Here is a 21,848-nt window from a genome sequence, read left to right on the forward strand (position 1 = left end):
AGAAGTTTTTAAGACAAAAGGTTTTCATTTATTTTTGATCTCCCTGCTTTAGAAAAGGCACTTAGGACTTCAGATTATTGTTATTGCACCAACAAATCTAAAGTGAGAACCTCATTTTTAGGAAAGGGAGGGTAAGTAATTTGAGTGCAAGAGTCTAATAAAAGAAATCTGCATTTGGAGATCCTCAGATGGCAGGCACAAAAGTGTACAATATTTTTATATATTACAGTTTGCAATGCATATATTTCAAAAGCTCTTCTGTAAAGTAAGCTATAAACCATGTGGATTTTCATATGTGCCCCTATTATCCCATTGGTTATTATTGTGAAGTGTTCATATCTGAGAGTGTGCTATGCATTAATAAAGCCTTCTCTTTCTCTCTGAAGGTCTTTGTTATGAGGTGCCAAAGTGGAGTGGGTGTTCCTTCAGGATAGCATTCTCTGATAAGAGCGGAGAGTCCCACTGGTTGTCAGCAATTTCTTATCAATAATGACAATCTCAGTACAGAACTATGTGTCAAGTAGGATCCAGCAATCCATGGCTCTAGGGAACGAGTGACAGTTAACTTTAGATTTTTAAGACCAACTAGACAGTTTTGTATACTTCTTGTGTGTGAATTTTATACCACCAGAAAGGGTAGAAGTGATGACACTAGCTGAAGCAAAGTATATTTCAAGCAGCTGTTGGCAGAGCTGAATGTCTTTCTATTAAGGCCTAAATGGACATTGCCAATTATGCTAAATGGATTGGTGGGTTTGATAGCTTTGGGTTTTGTAATTAAAGTTGTAGTGTTTAGTTTTCTGTAATTATTCAAAAATAATTTGCTTTATAGCACTATCAAACTGCACAGCATTGGAAAAGAAGGAATCCTGTGTGGCTGAAAAGGAGAAGTGTCAGCTCTCCGGCTGGCTAAAAGTGTTGTGGAATTTGTAATACGGGCTAACTAGAATATTCAGCTTCAGCAGGTTAATTGAACAGAGTCTGCTTCAGCAAGTACAGGGAATTAAATAAAATAAACTTTATCATCATGATTTGGACATCTTCATGCATGTGTAATTTTCATCTCCTTCTAGCTGGTATAGCTGTTCAATAGTTCTCTCTTTCAAGTTCCTTCTCATACTGCTGTTCTCATTCAAGGTCTTCCTTTTCCTTTTGTTTGTTTTTTGCTGTTTGAGGTTTTTTCTAAGGCTTCAGTATCATTTAATGGAGCATTGTTACCTCTTTTCTAATATGCACTAACTTTTGGGATGTAAATCCTGGCTCCATTGAAGCCAGTGGTAAAACTCCCGTTGACTTAAGTAAGGTCAGGATTTCACCCATTGTGTTTAGCTTCTTAATATAAGTCATTGATATCAAAAGTGGAATATGACAATTTCTGCTCTTGTGTACTAGTAGTTACTATAGTGGTCACCATTATAAATACAATAATAACCAACAGTTAACATAGTAACTTTTTTCCCCAGGTATGAGGGAAATCATTGATATCTCAGATGCTACTAGTCATGTATGGTCCATGGATAGGTTGCTCCTTCCACAGCCCTTTTCCAGTTCCCTGCATGCAAGTCTCTTCAGTGACAGGACTGAGCTTGTACTTCTTTTTGGGATGGGACCCCAGGATCCAACCACTCTCTGACTGGGTCTCTGGGTTGCTCCCTCATGGTTGCCAACTGTGATAGCTAGCAGGCCTAATAGGAAGAGCTTTCCATTGGAAGCTTCTGGACAGTAACACTATGCAGTGTCAGAGAAGCAGCTTCTTTAACCCAAAGTATGATTTGTTTTGCTAAATGGTTCACAGCTCTCAGAGAAATGGATTTAAAACAACCAAGACCTATACATGTGTTGCCTACATTTGGCATGCCCCTCCAGTTCACGTAGGTATGACTTAGCCTTTGTGCCCTTAATCTCTTGGAGACTAATTTACAGCCTGCTTGTGGGAGACCCCTGGCTCTTAGACAGTCTGTGTCAGCCTGCAGCAGCTGACAACTTCCCAACTCCCTCTCTGTAGGGCAGGTCCTTTAACAGATGGGTGTCTTTGGATCTACAGATTCTCAGCCTTGGCAAAAGAGCTGTCATGAGGGCTGGATCCAAGGAGTTGTCTCAGCTCAGCTATAAACACGGTTGTTGTGTTTGCTAGAATGCGTCTCATCTAGGTCATTGTTTCCCCTTTCCTGCTTGGTTCCTTTATCCTTCTTTTTAAAATCTAAATCCATAGCAAGTAACCCATTATAAACAAACATACCAAAGCATGCACAATAATACAGATACAGTAGTGGGGAGAACTGACATGTATTTTAATATATGGCAAATATTGACTTTTTTTTAATTCATACTTGACCTCAGTACATGATCCTATGAGAGGTCTTCCAGGACCAATTTTGATCACTGAAGATAAGTACCTACTGGGGAAAATCACCCCTTCACTGAATTGCTCCACAGGCTTACTATCTTGTAATAGTCAAAAAATTCATCTAGACTTTCATCTGGAGATGCGTTATGGGAAAGTGAAACATAGGTGAGGCCCACCTGTATTGGGATGGTATGTCTCTATCAGGAATTCCTCTTCTCCTGCTGAGATGAGTCTCATCCTTGCTGCTCAGCAGGAAAATTCCAGAGCAAATCAAGACCCTTATGAGGAGACTGTAGTCAAGAGATAAGGCCTGGCTCCTCATTGCATCTTAGCCAGATGAGCTGCCACATTTCAGTATTGAACTTACAGAAGGACAGATATGACCTGTTCTTGGGCTGGGTGAGGGCAAGAACATAAGGTGAGATGTAGTTGGACTGATATATAAGAACATATAGAAGATGCTGCTCCTAGAATGATGTGTATTATACAACAGTTACCAAAATCAAACTTTTAGGTGGCATTTTTAATAAAACATTGTAACTACAGCTGGCCAAAAATGTTTTCACAATTTTTTTGGGAGGGATGGAAATGTCTTTTTGACTTAAAAGAATTTTTTGTGATTTTTGGGTTTTTTTGGTTTTGTTTAAAGTAACTTTTTTTCCCGTGTTTGTGTGTTTTAATTTCCCCTGGGTGTCCCCCTTTTTTTTACTTCTCTTTTCTTCCACTGGAAGATGGAAAGAAATTAAGTGTGGGGGGGAGGGGGGGTTGGAGGAAGGTGTATGGGACTGGAAATTTCCACTAAAACATTGAAACACAACTTTTTTTTTCCATTTGAAACTTTTTTGTAGAAAATATATATCCATTTTCAACTAGCTGTGCCATTTACATTAGTATTCTGGCATATTCTAAAGCCTTACACCTCTTAACTGCTTCAGAAAATGTGAAAGCAGTTCAGTGGATGACATTTCATTTAAATTTTTTCAACTGCTTAAGTTCTTACACCCTCTTACTGCTTGTGTTACACTTACCTCCACCTCCTTGTTGCATGTTTTGGGACCGACTAGCACAGGGAGCTGTGGAGTACAGACCTAAAGGTGTGGAAGAAGGTAGGTCAGTCTAATACAGAAACAGACATGGAAATGGAGGGTAAAAGGACAGCACTCGGGAGGACTGTATAGCTGAGCAAGGTATATAGGATAAGCCAAATACTCAGGAAACTCCTTGAGCTGCAACTTTGAATTTCCTGGCTTTTGTCCAGGTCTGACTCTTAATGTAGTTTCAGCAGTTTGCAGTTGTTTCAGGTTGTCTGGTTTACAATTGCTTGACAAAATACAAATCAGACAAGGGACCCTTCCACTATGTTAGAACATCACCCTGCTTGTACATATGCAATCACACACACTTTAAAGAGCCTACTGTTTCCGTGAGTGTTTGTAACAAACTCAGTTATATTCTATAATTAAGATTATGGACTGACACAAAAGTGGATGATTTTAAGTGTCTATGCACTGGAACATATCAGCATTGTGGACTATAGGCAGCAGATTGAAAGAGAAGAGTTTTAGGGATGTGATCTGTAATAGTGATTTCTTTGGAAGCATGAGATGGACCTTTATTACAAAGAGATATAAGAGAGAGAAGCAGTACAATCTTTTGCTGTGTTTGTAAAACGCCTCACACGATGGGATTAGAGCTGGTTGGGAAATGGGGTCTCTTTCCCCATGGAAAATGTAGAGTTTTTTCGGCGGGGGCGGGAGATCAAACCTGAAAATATTGTGGCTGAAAACTGAAGTAATTTGAATCAGAAATACTGCTATGGTGCCTCACATAAGTTGCAGTTTGAGTGCCTTGTGTTCCCATTCTTCCCTATAGTCTGACTCCCTGATCAGACTACATCTCATGATGCACAATGGTTTTCTCTCTGGGTGAGGGTAGGTGGTTCATCATGGCAATTGCATGGCTATGCTGCATCACAAGAGATAAAGTCTAGCTTGGGAGCCCAGCCCATAGAGGAGAGTGGGAGAATGGGTACTTCAAACATATGTCTCAGAGAAACATTAGAGATAATTCAGTGTCTATTTTGCTATGGGGAATTTTTGCTACAAAATATCAGCTATACTTTTTCCCCCCTGTTGCTACATATTTTATCCACTTTCCCCCAAAGTTGTGTGCCTCAGCGCAAGCATCTTGCGTAAATCCTTGCCTAGAAAGAAATCTAAATAAAGGTCACCTGCTTCTCAATTTCTGACACCTACAACTCTATCCTAACGTCAATAGGACCTCTGAAAATGAAATTATTTATTTAGGTTTCTAAAAAAAGATTTTAGGACTCCAACTTGAGGCACCTACATTTGGCTTTGGGGCTCAGGAAGTTCGCTGTTTTCTATTAAACAGAATGGTGGCTTTGTGATGGGGACACAAATCTACTGTGCAATAGACTGAGGCCACAAAATCATTTTCAAATGGGTTTTAAGGCAGTTTTCATGCTATTTCTAGGTGGTTACTTTACTTAACAAACAGTGTCACTAATCTAACTCTATCCCTCCTGTACACTTCCTGGGACCAAACATACAAGGGGAGATCTGTTAGCTTTGTGGCAAACATGAAACAAACCTGTGTGTGCTAGAAGTTTAAAAATGAAGGCATTAAAGTTTTTTGTGACCAAAACAATTTCTGTAGGGAGAATTTAAAAAGCAACAATACTGCTTTGGGTTTCTGTAGCAACTCCCATCTGAAGATTTCGAAGGTTTTTATAAACATTTAGTGAACAGCCTCCCAACAGCCTACCTTGTGACGTAGAAAAGCACTATCCTGAAAAAGATAGTTATTCTATGTGTTTAATGGCATCCAACTCAAACAGGTCAAAGAAAATCACCTTTAGCTCTATGGTTAGAGTTGTGACTTGTTAGCCAAAGTAGAGTTGAGAAGGGTTAATGCCCAGTAAAATGAGATAATGCAAGTGTGCGCACGCACACACGCTCACAGAGAAAATAACAGGGAAGACTCTAGGAGAGACTACCCAGGCATAAGTAAATCCCTATGCCCAAACAGTCTTTATAATGAAGAAATGGATTTGGGTAAAGGCATAGTGAATTGAAGAACATATTCCCAGCATTTGTTCCTTCTTTGCAGACCAGGCTGCTGGTGTTTTTGTGATGGCTGCCATTTTCACTGGCACTGGAGATTGAACCATAGAACCAAAGCATGAGTCTCTGCAGTTTGAGTTTAAGAACCAGCTTATCTAGCTGGCTGCTGTAGCAGGTCCACCTCCTTTCTGTGGATGGAGCACAGAGGGCAAATCCATAACACACACTGTCATGAGTTGCAGTGTTTCTCTGGACAGAGGAAGTTCATCCCAAGCATTTGACGCTCAAGGGAATTTGAAACTTAGCTGAACCCCCCACTTGGCCAATATGTTATGGATTGAACTGGGGTCCAAAAGCATGAAAGTCTTAAACTTGAATTAAAGATTCACAACCTGGGATGTAACAGATTCTTGTACTCTTTGGATCAGGCACAGGAAGGGATGTGTAGGATACACAGACCAACTGGTTACATTTTCACAAAGAATTCTCAATTTAGCTATTTCCATACTTTTTTTTAAAATCATGTCATTATGGTATTTGCTTGTACTCACATATTTCTTCAAAGCTGAAATGAAATGAAATTACTTCCTAGGTGAGTTCACTATCAACTGCAAATGATCTGTTTTTTTCTCATCCTATCTCAGAGGGTATATCTACACTTCAGCTAAACACCCATGATTGGCCCGTGTCAGCTGACTTGGGCTCGTGGGGCTTGGCATCAGGGGTTGTTTAATTGTGATGTAGACATTAGGGCTCAGGCTGGAGCCTGTGCTCTGGTATCCTCCCCCATCACAGGGTACCAGAGCCCTGACTCTAGCCCAAGCTCAAACATCTACACCACAATTAAATAGCCTCTTAGCCCAATACCATGAACCCAAGTCAGCTGACATGGGCCAGTCATGGATGTTTAGCGGCAGTGGACACATACTTAGAGACATCCTCCAGGGGCCAGGAGCCTTTGAGACCAGGCCCTGCACAGCCACATTTCTCTCTCTCTCTCTCTCCCAAGGGGACCTTTAGTGAAAAAAGTCTCAGAAGGTTTAAACTCTGCAAAACATCACTGCTCATTTAAAGACACTGGACCACTAATTTAAGACACAAATATCACTGGCCTTCCAGAATGTCTTTTACTATTCCCAGACTCCTCCACAACATCCCCAACCTTTCTCATAGCACAAACCAAAATAAATGTCCATGTGACTCAAGCAGATCTTCTGCCCCTTCATTGGCAGCACTCCCCTCCCCCCACAAGTCCAAGAAATTCTCAGTTTAGTTAATTTTTAATTACTGCAAATTGTAGGGTCCTTTATGTGTGAAAGGCGCGCGCACACACACACACACACACACACACACACACACACACACACACACACACACACACACACACACACACTTACTCATATATTTTAAGGTCAGAAGGGACCATCATGATCATGTAGTCTGACCTCCTGTACATTGCAAGCCACAGAACCTCACCCACCCACTCCTATAACAAACCCCTAACGTCTGGTTTCATTTCTGAAGTCCTCAAATCATGGTTTATAGATTTCAAGTTACAAAGAATCCACCAGTGCTTTAATTTGTAATGAAAGAGGGGCTAGGGCTCAAATTAAGCACTGGAATCCACTATTTCCACCATTTCCTAGGAGAACAGAATTACACCATATAACAGAATGTTACAGATTTCCAGGGGATATTGCAGGATTGGCTGTTGCAGTTCTTTAGTGTGAGTATTTTTTTTTCTCCCAATTTGTGCCACACAGAAATCTTTTAACTCATTTTTGTTTCTTCTTGAGCTTCTGTCAAAAGCAGACATTTGCACCTTGTTGAAGACCATTTACAAGCCTTTGAGGATAAAACAGGCTTAAAAAAGCATCAGATGTGAGATGAATTGTGAGGTACTATTTATAAAATTATATATTTATATAACAAATCATCCCATAATGATGAGGATGGGGAACCTTGCCAAGTAATCACTTACTGTCATACATGGAATCGCTAGCAGTCAATTTGGAGGTTTGGTTTGGATGAGTTGCTAAATGTTTGGGTGAATATTTGAAGCTTTCCTGATCTTGTCCAAACTCATTCTGAGTGGGAGAGAAATTGGAAGAATGGGCTTTCTTATGAGACTTCCTGAAGTCATTGTTGTATAAGGCTGGAGCTGAGTCAGGAGACTTTGGTTATATTTCTGGCTCTATAACTGACTTCCTGTATGACCATGTGCAAGTCAATTAATCTTACTGTGCTTCCATTACTTCAGCTGAAAAATGGGGAAAATAATGCTTACCCATTTTTGAAAGCCTCATGTGAGCTGTTATTATAATAGCTAGTATTCCATTGATTTGGAATTCATGGTTATCTAAATTACACAGCATTGTTTCTATTCCCCAACAGGATTATTTAACGTTATAAACTTCTTCCATACATGCCCAAAATGAATTCTGATCCTTGAGATGGGCCCAAAATGCACTTTTCAGCAAACATTCCAATAAAACCTTGCTCAGATAGGGATATTTGAAAACTGCACATAGTAAAGGATGTAAAAGGTCTGAATAGAAAACCTGTTTCTAATTCAGAGGCCTGACTGTGCGCAAGGGTTTTTTAAAAACCATATGACCATATCTAGAGATAACCTGAAGGTGTACTAGAGAAAATATATATTGTCAAGAATTTTGTATTCAAAAGGGGAGATGGACTGATAATCGAATAAATCTTTCTCATTAGTGATCTCTGCTATTCTTACATAATTCTATTAAATCTAAGTGAACTACACAATTTAGTTAACATTAGGATTACTTGAAGCCTGACTGTCTCCATCAGGGTTTCTGACATTCTGGGAAGGCACTGGTGGCCTCTTCCTGGTATCATCAGTGGAGAGCTGGATTACCTCTTCCCCCAAAATGTGCCATGTAAATAAAGGGTCTCCCTTCTGGACAGTCCCAAAGCATGTTTAGGGGTGTCTGCTCCAGAGTGATGTAAATGTTCTAGATACCTGGCAGCAGTGGGACAAGAGAAACATTTCTTGGTCTCACAGCTGCAAGAAAAAATAATGAACACACTTCATCAAAAAATACAAACTAGATGTTGAGGGAGAACAGACATGTTGGCTACCTCCCCTCATGCAGAGTCAGTCAAACAACTGTCTTTTGAATCCTCAGGAGTTAGGAGGGAGGGGCCAACCAGTTTGTCCAGTGAGTTCAGATGGGATGAAAAGTTACAGCCCGTCTCGCTCCCAACAAGAAGATCTCTCAAAGAACAGATGGGAACTAAGAAAGATTATCTAAGAGGGATTTATTATTGGGAGGAATGGTTCTGGGCCAGCCAAGATTTTCTTTGAGATTTTCTTGGTCATCCTGAGAGTTTCATCTGATTAGGGATTTAAATGCAAAAAGTTTGTATAACTGCAATGAAAACCACTTACTTACTGTACAACTGAAGGAATAAAGTTTAACAAACATTTTTGCTAAATGCTATTTTTATTACTTCTGCTTATAGCTTTTATTGGCATTTAAAATAGGTGGGATATTTGGATACCACAAAGCAATTTAGAATGTTTTATTATTTCTTTGATCAGCATGTAGTGCTCCTATTAATGGTAATACCATACCATTCAATAACTTAATTTAACCAGTTCATCTTTACAATGATTAATACAGTTGCTAAAAGAGACAAATGAATAATGTTCACTAAATTATCACATCTCTTAAAAACAAAAGTGAAGGTACAGGATGATTATACATTATAGTTCAGTAATGACAGGCTATATCCAGTAACTCTTCAAGTGCTATTAAACCTTAACTGTTGTAAGCAGAGGTGTTGCGGGAGCGAATCACTCACTACTTTCAGGAAAGAGAGGAGTTCAGCAATATTTTTTGTCAAAATTCATCTGCATAACCCACAAAGCTTAATGCCATCTAACAGATATAACTCCCCCCTCCTCCAAGACATAACACAATTATGAACAGCATAAAGCACAAATCTATGTATAACTTACTGCATTTCCAGTGAAATAGTTATATCTTTGACATTGTTATTAGTCTAGTAAGTTCAAACACAAAGTTTACCTTGTTTAGAAAAAGAAATTCTCCTTATAAATCTTAAAATCCTCAGTGCTGGTTCTAGTTCTGGTATAGCTTCTATGCTGTCATGGAATGTGGTGCTGTTACTCTAAGATGCCCTTGTTCCATAGAAATATCGGTGCCTCAAAGTTACATTCCTGATAGATGACCGTACATGCTGTTCATTTTGCTCTATGTGCCTGGCAAGTTTTGCAGCATGCAAGCAGTTAACATGACAGATAATTCCGTTTCAGTAATTCTGCCTCAAAAGTCTAAATGCAACATTTACACCTACAGATCACATGGCTGTAAATGCTAGCAACTATGAATGCAGTTTTGTGCCCACCAGATTAGAAAGTCACATTGCTTTTAAAATGGTATCTAAACTCATTCTTTTCATCTGTATTTCCAAGAAGAGGGAAAGACTGCCAAGTGGTTAAAATATTGGACTGGAATTCAGCACATATGAGTGCTAATCCCAGCTCTGTTCTAATCATACTGGCCCAGACAGACTTAAATTATATATCATCTGTGTCAGTTTCTCTTTCTATAAAATGAAGCTCCTGATATTAATGTTCCTGATAGCCCTGGTGTGATGTTTTTATTCATGAATGTTTTCTTATGAAGTGCTATGAGATCTTCAGATAAACCGTTATTCATGAAAATATATGGGTGCATGGATGTACAGACAGATAGCACTATATACATTGGCTAGGAATACTTTTATGGCCATTGAATTTTACCATATTATAAGTTGTAACCCTTCTGCCAGGTGGAGTCGCAGCAACCAGGGCTGGATTCAATATCTACGGGTTTCTATAGAAAATTCCAGTGTAGAACTGGCTCGAGCCTCCACCCAGTAACCTGGAAAATTACTAACCACCCCTGGGTGCCTCTCACAAGCACAGAGTCTGAGTGTAGAAAATAAACTTTTAATGAAAGGAGGGAAGTCACCCGGCATTAATTAGGGAAAACGCAGTAAGCAGGATTCATAAACATAAAACCGTGAGCAAAACATCCACCCCAGAATATGTTGGGCAGTGTCTTTTGCTTCAGCTTCATGAGTTCTACAACCAAAAGCTCCTTTAAGGTGCCCCTCTCTGCTCCCGCACCATACCCCGATCACAATGTTTGGCCTTGGTCAGTGAAGACTGAGTTTAGAGTTGCATCTGTGTGAGTTCACCTCCCACTGGGATGAGGGGGTAGAAGGAACCTTGCTTGCTCTAGCATTGCCAGCCAGCCACTGCTCCACTGGCCAGCTCCTCTGCTGCACACTGTTACCTTCTGCTGCCACATGCTTCTCTACCGTGACCTCTGTGGGTCAATCTCTTTGGGTTCCATCCAGCTCTTAGTGATTTTCAGCTCTCAGTGACTGTCAGCTCTTAGTAGGGAAACTTCATTGCTGAAGCAGGCTGGGCAAAAACACTGTCCCACAAGTAGTGATTTCAGCTCTAGTTGTCACTTAACAAAAGACTCCTGATGGAGCCTTAATTAGATCTATCTTTGAACAGCGGGGAGAGGCAGGTTAAACCATGCCTAGGATTCTTAGGCAGAGCCCAACCTCCATGTAGGGACACCTCCTCTTACCCTTCACAGTGTCTGGCATCCAAGCCCTTTGCTTAAAGAGTTCATTTCAGTTGAGGGTGACCCCCTCAAAAAGGACAGGCTAAGCACCGTTCTGCTGCCTGTTACTCATACAATAAGGACGACAACATTTCATTACCGCTGCATTCAATACTAAAGTGATTTGTTATTCAGCGCCAACCAAAGTTGATCATTTTGGCAACACAGCTTGGTTTGCTGTATACCTAGGCAGAGTGGGTGTGTTCATGTAAATACAGTCTGGTCCTGAAGCCTTTTCTCCTCCCCAGCTAGCTGTCAGGGGACAGCTCATTCAGACCCTGCTTACATAATGAATTGAGTTATTCATGGAATGGCTAATAATTGTATCTTTATAAACAACTTTTTAGCTATTTATATGTTTCTCTATTTAATATACTGCACAAATACTCCTCAAACTACTTTGTAAGTAACTGTAATAATGAATTGTAAAGTTCTTGTTGTTTCTACATTAACAGGTTTTTTTTTCTTTCCCCGGGGCAAGAGAAGGACGAGTTAAATGGCTGCAGGTGATGTTTACTAGTAATATTTTTTTTTCCAGTATTTAGTATTCAGAACAGATATGTTTTTTCAGGGACCATTTTTGTTTTGTTTGTTTGTTTGTTTTTTTTGTTGCTGGACAGTTCCCTAATACTAACAGCAACAGAGAACTTATTAACATCATGGCTTTAGAGCTTTTGTAGGATTTTATCTGATGTTCTAGAATCATCTGCAGAACCTATGACTGTAACGATGAGTGTAGAGATGGACACAAACACACTATTGCAATTTTAACTTTTTTAGTTTATATCCCAGTTGAGTATGAGATGACCTCTGTTTCTGATGACTAGTGTACTGAAGAGATACACATCCAACAAAATATACATTAGAACACACAAACCAAAGAGATAACCGGATGTCTTAATAACATTTGAATAAAATCTATATACTGACAACATCGAGTGTATTTAGGTTATAATACTGTGGGTTTTCAGTCATTTTTTTTTTTTGTTCCTTAAACCACAAAAAGGCTGAAAAATTACCATACACCCCACAGCCTGTCATTCTTTGTGGGTGCAAAAAGTTGTAGGATTAGAGTCACTGGATAATTTTTCAGCTGTTTTATGGTTTGTATATATAAAAAAGTGGGTATGTGGAAGAGGCTTCTCCCTCACCTTCAATCTCTACACCGATCTGAAGAACACTTGGCTCCAGGAAAATTATTGGAAAATGCTGCTTCATGAGACTGTGAAGCTGGCTCCACAGCTGAATGCTGGATAAGTGTGCAGAGAAGGAGTGAGGAGCTGCTCTTGAATTGAGGGTTGGGTGAAAGCTGCAGCAGAAGAACAAGTGGGAAAGCAACTACCTAGTGACTCAGGGATTTTGCAGTTCTCAGCCAGTAGCTCTAACTCATTGGGACACTCTTTGTGACCACTTTAGGTTGTGCATCTAGTTGAGAACCATTGTTTACAGTAGATAGAATAGTGCAACGTGTATAGAGTGGAAGGATGCAGAAACCACAGTGTTTATCCAGGGGCCCTCATGGAGGTCACTGAGTATTTAGGACAAATGCAAATCTCATGCCAGATTCTCCGAAAGATTTGCCAGTGTTCATAGGTTTCTTCAGGTGACCAATTGTCCACAAACAAACTTGGCTGATATATTAATTTTTCATTTAAATTATGCAAAATTAGAAAATTGTATGGGAAAAGTTAGTTCAATTTGCAGCACTGAGTGGATATCATGTCTCCCTGTGTGTTTGTACAAAATGTAACATAATGGAAGTCCCATGCTGATTTTGGGGACTTGGGGTGTTGCCCAAGAAGTGAATAGAGTGCTTCACAGTGGTTTTATATAATAGTACTTGATGTTGCTATCTTTTGCTTGGGAATCTAAGTTTCAGGTAAAAACAGTGTTTCTAGTCCTTATGATCCACAAAGATCAGGGTTGTCATTCAAGATCCTCATCGGATAATGCTTTCAGTGAAAAAGGGCAAAAGATTTTCTGGTGAATATTTTCACAGATGTTTTCCCCCCCTCTTCTTTTTTTCTGACCGACGATACCAGACAAAAGGGGCCTGATTCTGATCTCTGAGATCAGTTGTAGACTGATACAACTCCACTGACGTCAATGGCATTCCTCCTGATTTATACTGGTGTACATGGGACCAGGATCAGGACCATCAATTGCTTTAGGATTCAGTCCTCACTGTACCTACCTCTCTTTCTCTTTCCTCCGTTTGTGTCTGCTTTGTGTCTGTCTGTCTTTCCCATTCACTATTACAGAAAAGTAAACTGGTTCATGAGTGTCTATTTTATGCTTCCTTCTTTCTCCTATCTTCCATGCTGTCATGTGTGTGGACATAGATTTTGCACTTTTTTCACAGGTGTATATATAATTTGAATGTTAAATATCAGTTGCTAGATTCTGATCTCAGTTATGCTGGTGTAAATCTAGAGTAACTACACTTTAATCAATGGAGATCATTTTCATTTATATCTGTGTAACTGAGGTGAGAATTTTTGTAAGGCTTGCTCATTTTTAAAATACAGTGGGCAAATAGCTGTAAACCTACAAGCTTGTGGAGGAAAGTTTCCCAGTCTCTGAAAGTAAACTCTAAATAATGAAGTATCAGGTCTGTTACTGCTTATAAGGAGAGTAAGGAGTGTTATAGAGAAATAAACATGTTCTTTACTTTTAAGGGACAAGCAGTTAATAGGATAATAAGTGCAAAGGTCTCAGAGAATGGGGGGAATCAGTGACAAAAACAACTAAAGCTTCTGACAGGACATTATGAAAGTGAAGTGAGTGAGGACAGATACACTTCTTTTTATGATGTCCCATCCTCCATACTATTTATTCCTTCCCCCCCCCATCCTCCAACTGCTTGTGTAAAGATCAAAGGTGCATTCCCTGAGAGAATTCTGTTTCAACAGTGTTACAACCCACCCGGTCTCCCAAAGTGACACACACAGATGTTCTTTCCCCACTCCTAAGAAATATTTAATGATGGAAGAGATGTGTTTTGGCTCTTCTGAGTGACTTCTGCTCGGCCAAACTAATTCCATTATCCATTAGTCATGTTTACAGCAAGCTAACAGCTAATAACTCATGCGGAACTCTGTAACCATTTTTAATCTTGCTCTTCATCCAAGTCAGTGCTCTAGGAGCCTTGATTTCTCTGATTGTTAAAGATGACGTGCAAGTATCCTGTCAGCTTTCAGTTCAGAATGAGCATGAGGTCAGGCTTTTCAAACTGGCTGTGTGGATTGGCATATGATAATTGCAGATACTCTCCTCAAAAAGGGTAGAACTGATTAGCTAAGACAGGGACTCAGCAGATATTAACGCTACATTCAGTCTTTCACAACCCACAAAATGACTGAATTTTCACTTCCAAAAAGGACGGGGATAAAAAATGTTGAATGATGAAAAGTCTCCTGCCAGTTCTGTGGAAGGTTGCTTCTATCTGTGTGAATCTTTTTGGTAGGAAAATGATCTTGCAAATGATTTCTGAATCCCAACAGACAGACAGAGGCAAAGAACCAAGTCACAATGAAGTAAAGGATGCCTTATTATTTTTGAAAAGATCACCTCTTAATACACTTCTGACTGACTTACATCATTCAAAATGACTTCAGTAATAGAATGCAGTAATTATTTTGTCATCCTAAAGTGGTGAAAATTGTATGCATTGTTATATGCATTTCAGACTGTTTAAAAACATCTGTATGCACAACATAACGATATTCACAGTAGTCATACAGAAAAAAATTGAGCCCTCTCCTCCCCTGCCCCCAGGAAAAGCAAAACAAGCCCTAAGAACTCAAACTTCTGTTCTGCAAAGGCTCAAAAATTTGGAGCATTAACCTGTATTATTTTTCCAGACAATGAGAATTTTGAGTACACAATAACTTCAGGATAAAGACCTTGATGAAGAGTCTATGGCATGATCTTGACCATGCCAACCACTTAAACTTTGAGTTTTGTGATTTTTTGCAAAAAGTCCATGATCTTACCATACAAGCCTAACTGTCAGGAACAAAGACTAAACACCAAGTCTCAGAATCACATTGATGATCTGTGTTATGCAGGAGATCAGGATCAGAATGGTCTCTTCTTGACTTAAAAGCTATGAATCTAAAATAAAAAAAAAACTTGTTTTAATAGGTACCCTATTTTTTTTCAAAAATGTAAAAGAAATGGAATAGAAATTTAGACAAAATCCCTGGTAACAAGATCTATTAATTTGTGGACTAGTCTCTCTCAAGTGATGTGGCCATTGGTTGAGAGATGTAAATCTTCACAGGACAATGTACTGGATACTATACTTTAGGGAACAACCCTGAACAGATAGTGGGTGAATATAATTACCTTCAAGATCTTTTCCGTCACTAATTCCTATTGGTCATGTAGCTAAAATGTTTTTAAAAAAATTCTCCTCCTCCTTGCTTTTTGTTGGAGAGGAAAGGCAAAAATATTAATTCTGTTTTTCAGAAAAATCTATATCCATTTAGATCTTTGTGAAGGCTGGTGAAAAACACTTGTGGGTGAGAGTCTGATAGCTATTCCCATGTAAATCTAGAATTACTTTGTTGTGTGTGTTTTTTTTTTTAAACAAGATTCTAAGTAAGTACTTTGAACATATGGAGCAGACACTTTATTCATTACACTTCAAAGTTGTTGATTAGCATCTTTGGGAATGTGCTGGTATTGTTTTAGGTTCAAAACTATTGTGAATGAATAGAGAATTATTTTTTGAAGAAAAAAAACAAGTGTTACAGGGCTAGGTTCTGATCTCACTTAGACTCATGTTAAACTGGAGTAACTCCACTGAAGTCAATGTGGTTAATTGATTTTGACATAGCTGTAACTATCCTCAGAATCTGACTCTATAATACTTCTGTTCATTTTTAAAATTTAATTTAATTGAAATGTAATGGATAAAGGATCTGCTATTTTTTCAAAAGGACTGAAGTTAAATCCTGTTGAAATTGTAATCTTATAAAACCATTTTTCATATCTTTCCAAAGACATGCTACATTATTAGCACATTTTTTTAATCATTCTTTTTACCTGACTTGGTAGAGCAGCTTCCTGTGGATCAGGAGTGCCAGATATTGATAGGATGCACTGAAGTCAATGAAAGAAATTGCATTTACTTCCATGGGGTTTGGCTCACATTAAGTCTGTTCTGTTACTTCAAGTAGTACTGAGGAGTAAGAAGAGCAGTGTGCATGTGTAGGAAGACAATGTGGGAAAGCAGAAGCTGAGCTGATGGACTCTTTGAGATGGCTACTGGCCTCCATGTTGTAAGCAGGTGCAACTTGCCAAGAGGGATGCTGTAGCTGTGATGGTCAGCATGCAACTGGAGAAAGCTTTGTGCTTATCCGCTCAGAGGAAGGTGGGTGTTTCATGTACTGCATTCTGGGTAATAATATGAAAGGATTCCATGTTTGTAAAATTAAATTGGCCATTTATTAAGACAACTATTTACAGAGATGCTGCATCTGCAGCTAGTTATATGACATAGACCGAATTCCTGGCGCCTCCTGTAATCTGTGCTCTTCCCCCTTTCCTCCCCCCTGCAAGTTTCCTTTTAACAATTTTGTTTTGACTTTGGTGAAAATAGTTGTTGCCTTATGGGGGTCAAATGTCACTAGTACATTGCTCACCCTAGGGACATTGCTTTAATACCATCTCATTGCAGCCTCTTAGGACTCATAGTCCTTCAAGTGTGCTGGTCTTCAAATGAGTCTGCCACTTTTTGTTTGTTTTGTGGGAGATCAGTTTCTACGCTGTTGCTCCCTTCAGTCAGAAGGTCAGTGTTCTGATTGTCTTCTGTGGTTCTCATGTACCTTGTTTCTTCTGACTTTCCTACATCAGACCAGCTGATGGCTGAGGCTCTTTCTATGTCATCCAGGTGCTGGCTATGGCTCCGTCTGCCCAGATGCATCAGCTATCTGCCACTACTCTACACTTATCTTCAGTTTTCAAATATTGAAAATTCTCTTCCAATTTTGCAGAGCAAAACTTTGTCAAAATTGATATGATTTCCTGAAAAAATAGGTTTATTTGAAACAGCATTTTCTGACACAACCATTTCAATAGTATTTTTCCAACTACTTCTGATTGTCAGCATGCCTCCCAAAAATAAGAGATCACATAAAAAATGTCCCAAGTAGAAAACGAAGTTTTCACTTCTTAGTCTTTTACATCACTTTTTCCTACCAGAGGACGTGTTGCTCAAAAGGGGATTCCTCAGACTTCTGTGGGAATATGTCCCTGTATCATTTCTCCTGTATCTCATTCCACACCACCTTTCCAGAAATAAAATGGGGAACTGCCTTGTTTTTAGGAAATTCCAATTAAAACATTATGAGAAAACAATTCTTTGTGCTCTCTCAGAAATATGAGACATACTATGTTCTTCCTGTTGTACGATTTCCAGTACAGAGAGCTGAGGGACAATTCTAATACCAGTAATTACAAAGGGAAAATTGAAAAATAATTAAATCTATAGGTAAACATTTTAACAAGCATGCATATCTCAGGAATTTTGATTAAGTGAATGACCTTGTTTTTTGATTATATGCATTTACTATAGATATTTTCTCTGCTGTATTTCTGCATGAATTTTTCTGTGAAGAATGGGAACTAAAGAATAACAAGAAAAGGATTGCATAATGTAAAGGATTTGAAAGGTGCTGTAAAAATATTTTTTGTAAGAGTATGCAATTAATGTCCCAATAGTCTGCTGGAAAATAAAGGGAAACAAAAACAAAACAAACAAAAAGACCCATTGTATATTGTTCAGAGCAGTAAATCTATTCAATCCTAAATTCTTCTATGATGTAAAGAAACACAAATGAAACAAATTCTAGGGAGAACTGAATCTTTGAACTGAGTCAGTAAAATGAAGAAAAAGCCTCATGTATGTGGAGGAGGTGGAAAATGTGTGTCCTGAAGGGGAAGACTGTTGCATTATGCTATTACATACAGTGCTTTCATGTATTGTGTAGTGACAGGTTGTTAAAGCATCACAATGAGCAATCGAGGAAAGGTGATAAGTAGCTTGTGGCTTTCTAACTATAGGGAGCTGTTCAGATTCCCCAGAGATGGCTTACAGATTTACTTTTTGCAAATCTCATTTGATCATGTTTCATGAGAAACCTTGCAGTCATTTTTATTAACTTTCATTGTGTGACCTGTGATGATAGTTCCACAAAAAATAGGTGTAAACAGGCGAATGAAAAAGATTTCTTATGCCATTATTTTTTATTTCAGTACCATACAAATGTAATCTAACCTGTAGCAAAATGTAAATTCATAAAATTGAGAATTTGGACTGATAGCTCTTTATAGTGTATGTCTAATATCTGTTCTTGCTAGCTCTAACTTCAACTTCCATTTTACCCTTTTTTTTAATTTCCTTTTTTAACTGTTAGCAGGCAAATAATTTCTGGTCAAGAACGGGAGCTCATCCACTCATCTAACCTTGGACATCAATCGCACTAACAGACTAGTTCCATTAGCCTCAAAGTTGTGACTAATAACTGTCAAGGTTCATTGAAAACAGTAATGCACTTTGGCTCGTGCATCAATCTTCAGCACCTCAGAAACTAAATGTAATGAACATTAGGTCACAACCTATTGCTTCAATAAAATTCCACAGTTAGGACAGCATATTATACACATTGGTCCTGATGCACTAAGTAGTAATGTCTTATTATTTCAGACACTTGTAGATTAAAATAGTGCCTCAGCCTATGTGGGGCTATTAGTATGCCAAAAATCAGAGGAATAATGACGATGACTCCATTATGAGAACTGATTTAAAAGTTATTTCTGGAGTCACATAAAATAATCATGGCATTTATGCCAATATGGAAGGATATGTTTCTATTCTGGAAAATGCACAAAATCAAGTTGAGATTTCCAAGATAAATTTCACCAGATAGAGTGTTTTGCTCAACAAATTATCTGCTTCATTACGCAAAGATAACACAGAAGCCAAGATCTCGAAAGTATTTTTCATTATTTGGGGCTTGGTTTTATTTTTATTAAAGTGAATTTAGTGCTAGTACAAATTTCTGCATTGGCAGCCCTGGAAACTTATCCTCTAGTCCTCCAAAATACATTGATTTGGAGTGTTTTGGATGCTCAAAGTATGCACCCCTGGTACTTCAGCATCCCTGACTGTACTGTCTTCCAAAGTTGTTCTTCGCTTAACTTACATAAATAACCAGGGCCCTAATAGCCCTGTGATGTGGGGAACCACCCACACTTTGTGGTAATAGCTTAATGAAGCAAGGTTATGTGAGAGGGCATGTGTCATAAGATATTACCATGCTTTAGGTGTGCTGTCTGGCCTGAAGGCAAAGGCCATGTTCCATAAGCACAGGAGAAGTGGTAAATTCCCAATGTGTTGTGTAAGATAGGCCAGATTCTCTGCAACAGGCAAGACCCATTTGGTATTGCAGGTGGATGAGGACTGGTTGTGAGACTGATTCACCAGCCAGGCCCAACACATTGGAATGGGTCTAACATGTACGAGTAGGGAATGGTACACAGGTGACCATCTGGGGATAGCCAGAGCCTAATGTGTTTTGACCATTCATCCTCCCTACCTTTGCATGACTTTTGTCTCCATTAGAAGATCTGGGGCCAGATTTAATATCTTCTGTGTTGCTGGTGCAAAGGGGACAGAATAGGGCAGAAAATATGTCCACTTTAGTTTCTTATTTCAGTTATTGCCTTGTGAAAATATTAATAGGGGGAGGGAGGAAAAAAACATGGCTGAGCATGTGAAAAGAAAGTCATGTTGATTTTAAACTGTTACTATCTTCTTCACCCAACCCGTTTGTGCTGCTGGATTTCTTCATTTAAACATCTCATTTCATCTTCAACTGAACAAGGAGGCTTGAAATTGCTCCCAGTTCAGCTACTTAAAGCTTCAATGCAGCTCAGCCACCTCAATTATGCTGTGGTGCTGAGCAATACGGTTTGGCTCGGATAGGAAGTCACTGTTTCATCTTTAATGTTATATTTTTGGAGTAAACACATTTTTTTTTACACAGCTGAATCACGAGTGGTTTTAAACCTGCCGGTTCAGTTTAAACTGCCTGTGTTCCCTCCAGCATTTTAATCTACGTTACCCTTTCTGCCTTTCCTGCGTGAACCTGTATGTCTTTTCAGTAGCCCTTTGTTTGTAGCCCTTTGGCCATTTAAGTCTTCCCCCTCCCCTTATGTGCCAGAAGTTAATTGGAAGCCCAGATTTAGCTTTTACAATGGAAAAGTAAGAACTGAAAATAATCTTTGGGACATAAGGTGTTACTGAGAGGGTACCAGTGCACCAAGTTATGGAATAAATTGAATAACAGCAAAACAGTAGAAAATAAGTGTGTGTATACTTTTTCATGCTATATTTTTCTATTATGCACTATTTTTTATAGTGGAAGGATATGTCCAAAGTCTCCATCAGTCTGCACAGATATTGGACCCACAATATGCCCTCTATGGCATCTAGAGGGGAACAGTGTTGGGATGGCAGTTACCTCTCCCTTCTGTGCAGGAATAGGGAGACCCATATATGGTCTCCTCAGTGTGTGAATCTGGGGGCTGGGAAACAACTTCCATCTGACTAAGAACTTGAATTAGCTTCTTATTGTCAGGCTGGAATTGTCAAGAATTGGCTTCTTATTCCCTAGAACTTCTTCGTTTTAGTATCAAGTTAAAGATGGGCGATTACGCTTTATTCTTACTGTCCATTGCCCTCAACATCAGCAGATAATATTACTGATATTTTTCTCTGCTCAGCTGTAAGGCATTCTCACTACCAAAGCCCTAATCCAAAAGGTCCACTTTCCAAAACACACACACACAACCTATTAACCCCCTTTCCCCCAAAAAAAAGATCTAGAGAGAAAAAAAATATTTCCAACAGTTTGAAAATTCTAGTTTAAGCAGCAACAGTTGTGACAGGAGAGTCCAATTCCACTAAAGGGAGAGGAATGTGTCAGATGAATTGCAGTGAATGATGCAATTCTGAACAAAGTTGAAGAAATTAAGGGACCTTCAGCTTTCTGCTTGACTTCCTAAGAGTGCAGAATAATCAATAAGAGACAGGAAGGAGAATTTGTAATACTTAACTTGGGCTTTTCTCTCAGAAAAATCAACATTTTTCTCTGGGAGAAAGAATGCTCATGTCCTAACACTAATCTTAATGCTTGTAGACAAAACTTTGCCATTCCACTTAGACTACAAGAGACACCAAATCTGAAAATAATTTTTTAAAATCAGGCTTTTCCCTTACTTATGTTATTAACACCATATAGCCCTCACAGTGAAGTATATTTTAAAATCAGATCTATTGTTCTCTGTTTTCACACCTTGTTTACCCCTGCTAATTTTTGTGCTGGGTGAAGAGGGTTTATTTATCTGTCTTGGGGTCTTGCTGATTTCATGAGCCAGAACCCTGCTTCAGTCAGCCTCATAAAGAACTCTGGAAGCCCTGGGCACTCTCCACAATTCACTCTGTAGTGTGTGAACAGAACAACTTCTCCCATCTTTCAAGGCCCTTCATGGCACATCTTCCTATCATTTCTCATTCATCATCGAAAGATCGACTCCCACTTCTGACCAGTCCATGAAGCCAGTCTCCAATGCCCACTTGCTAAATTTTCAAAAACAGTATCTTCATGCTTTCTCCTGTGCTGCACCTGATGTTTGGGAGGAATCCTCTAAACACCTGCAAAG

The 21,848-nt window shown here is 39.0% G+C and overlaps 1 protein-coding gene across 3 annotated transcripts in view; it reads left to right on the top strand.

Annotated features, from left to right (window-relative positions):
* Window positions 1–21,848, top strand: part of CDH12 (cadherin 12) — an 822,829-nt gene that overhangs the window by 570,704 nt on the left and 230,277 nt on the right. Inside the window, exon 4 of one of the 3 annotated variants that reach the window (XM_074944993.1) lies at window positions 16,301–16,494. The exons of the other annotated variants lie outside the window; for them this stretch is intronic. The gene's annotated coding sequence lies outside the window, so the exon portion shown is untranslated. The remainder of the gene's footprint in view (window positions 1–16,300; window positions 16,495–21,848) is intronic. 3 annotated transcript variants of the gene reach the window in all.

Source organism: Natator depressus, chromosome 2, assembly GCF_965152275.1.
Source record: "Natator depressus isolate rNatDep1 chromosome 2, rNatDep2.hap1, whole genome shotgun sequence".
Taxonomy (NCBI): domain Eukaryota; kingdom Metazoa; phylum Chordata; order Testudines; family Cheloniidae; genus Natator; species Natator depressus.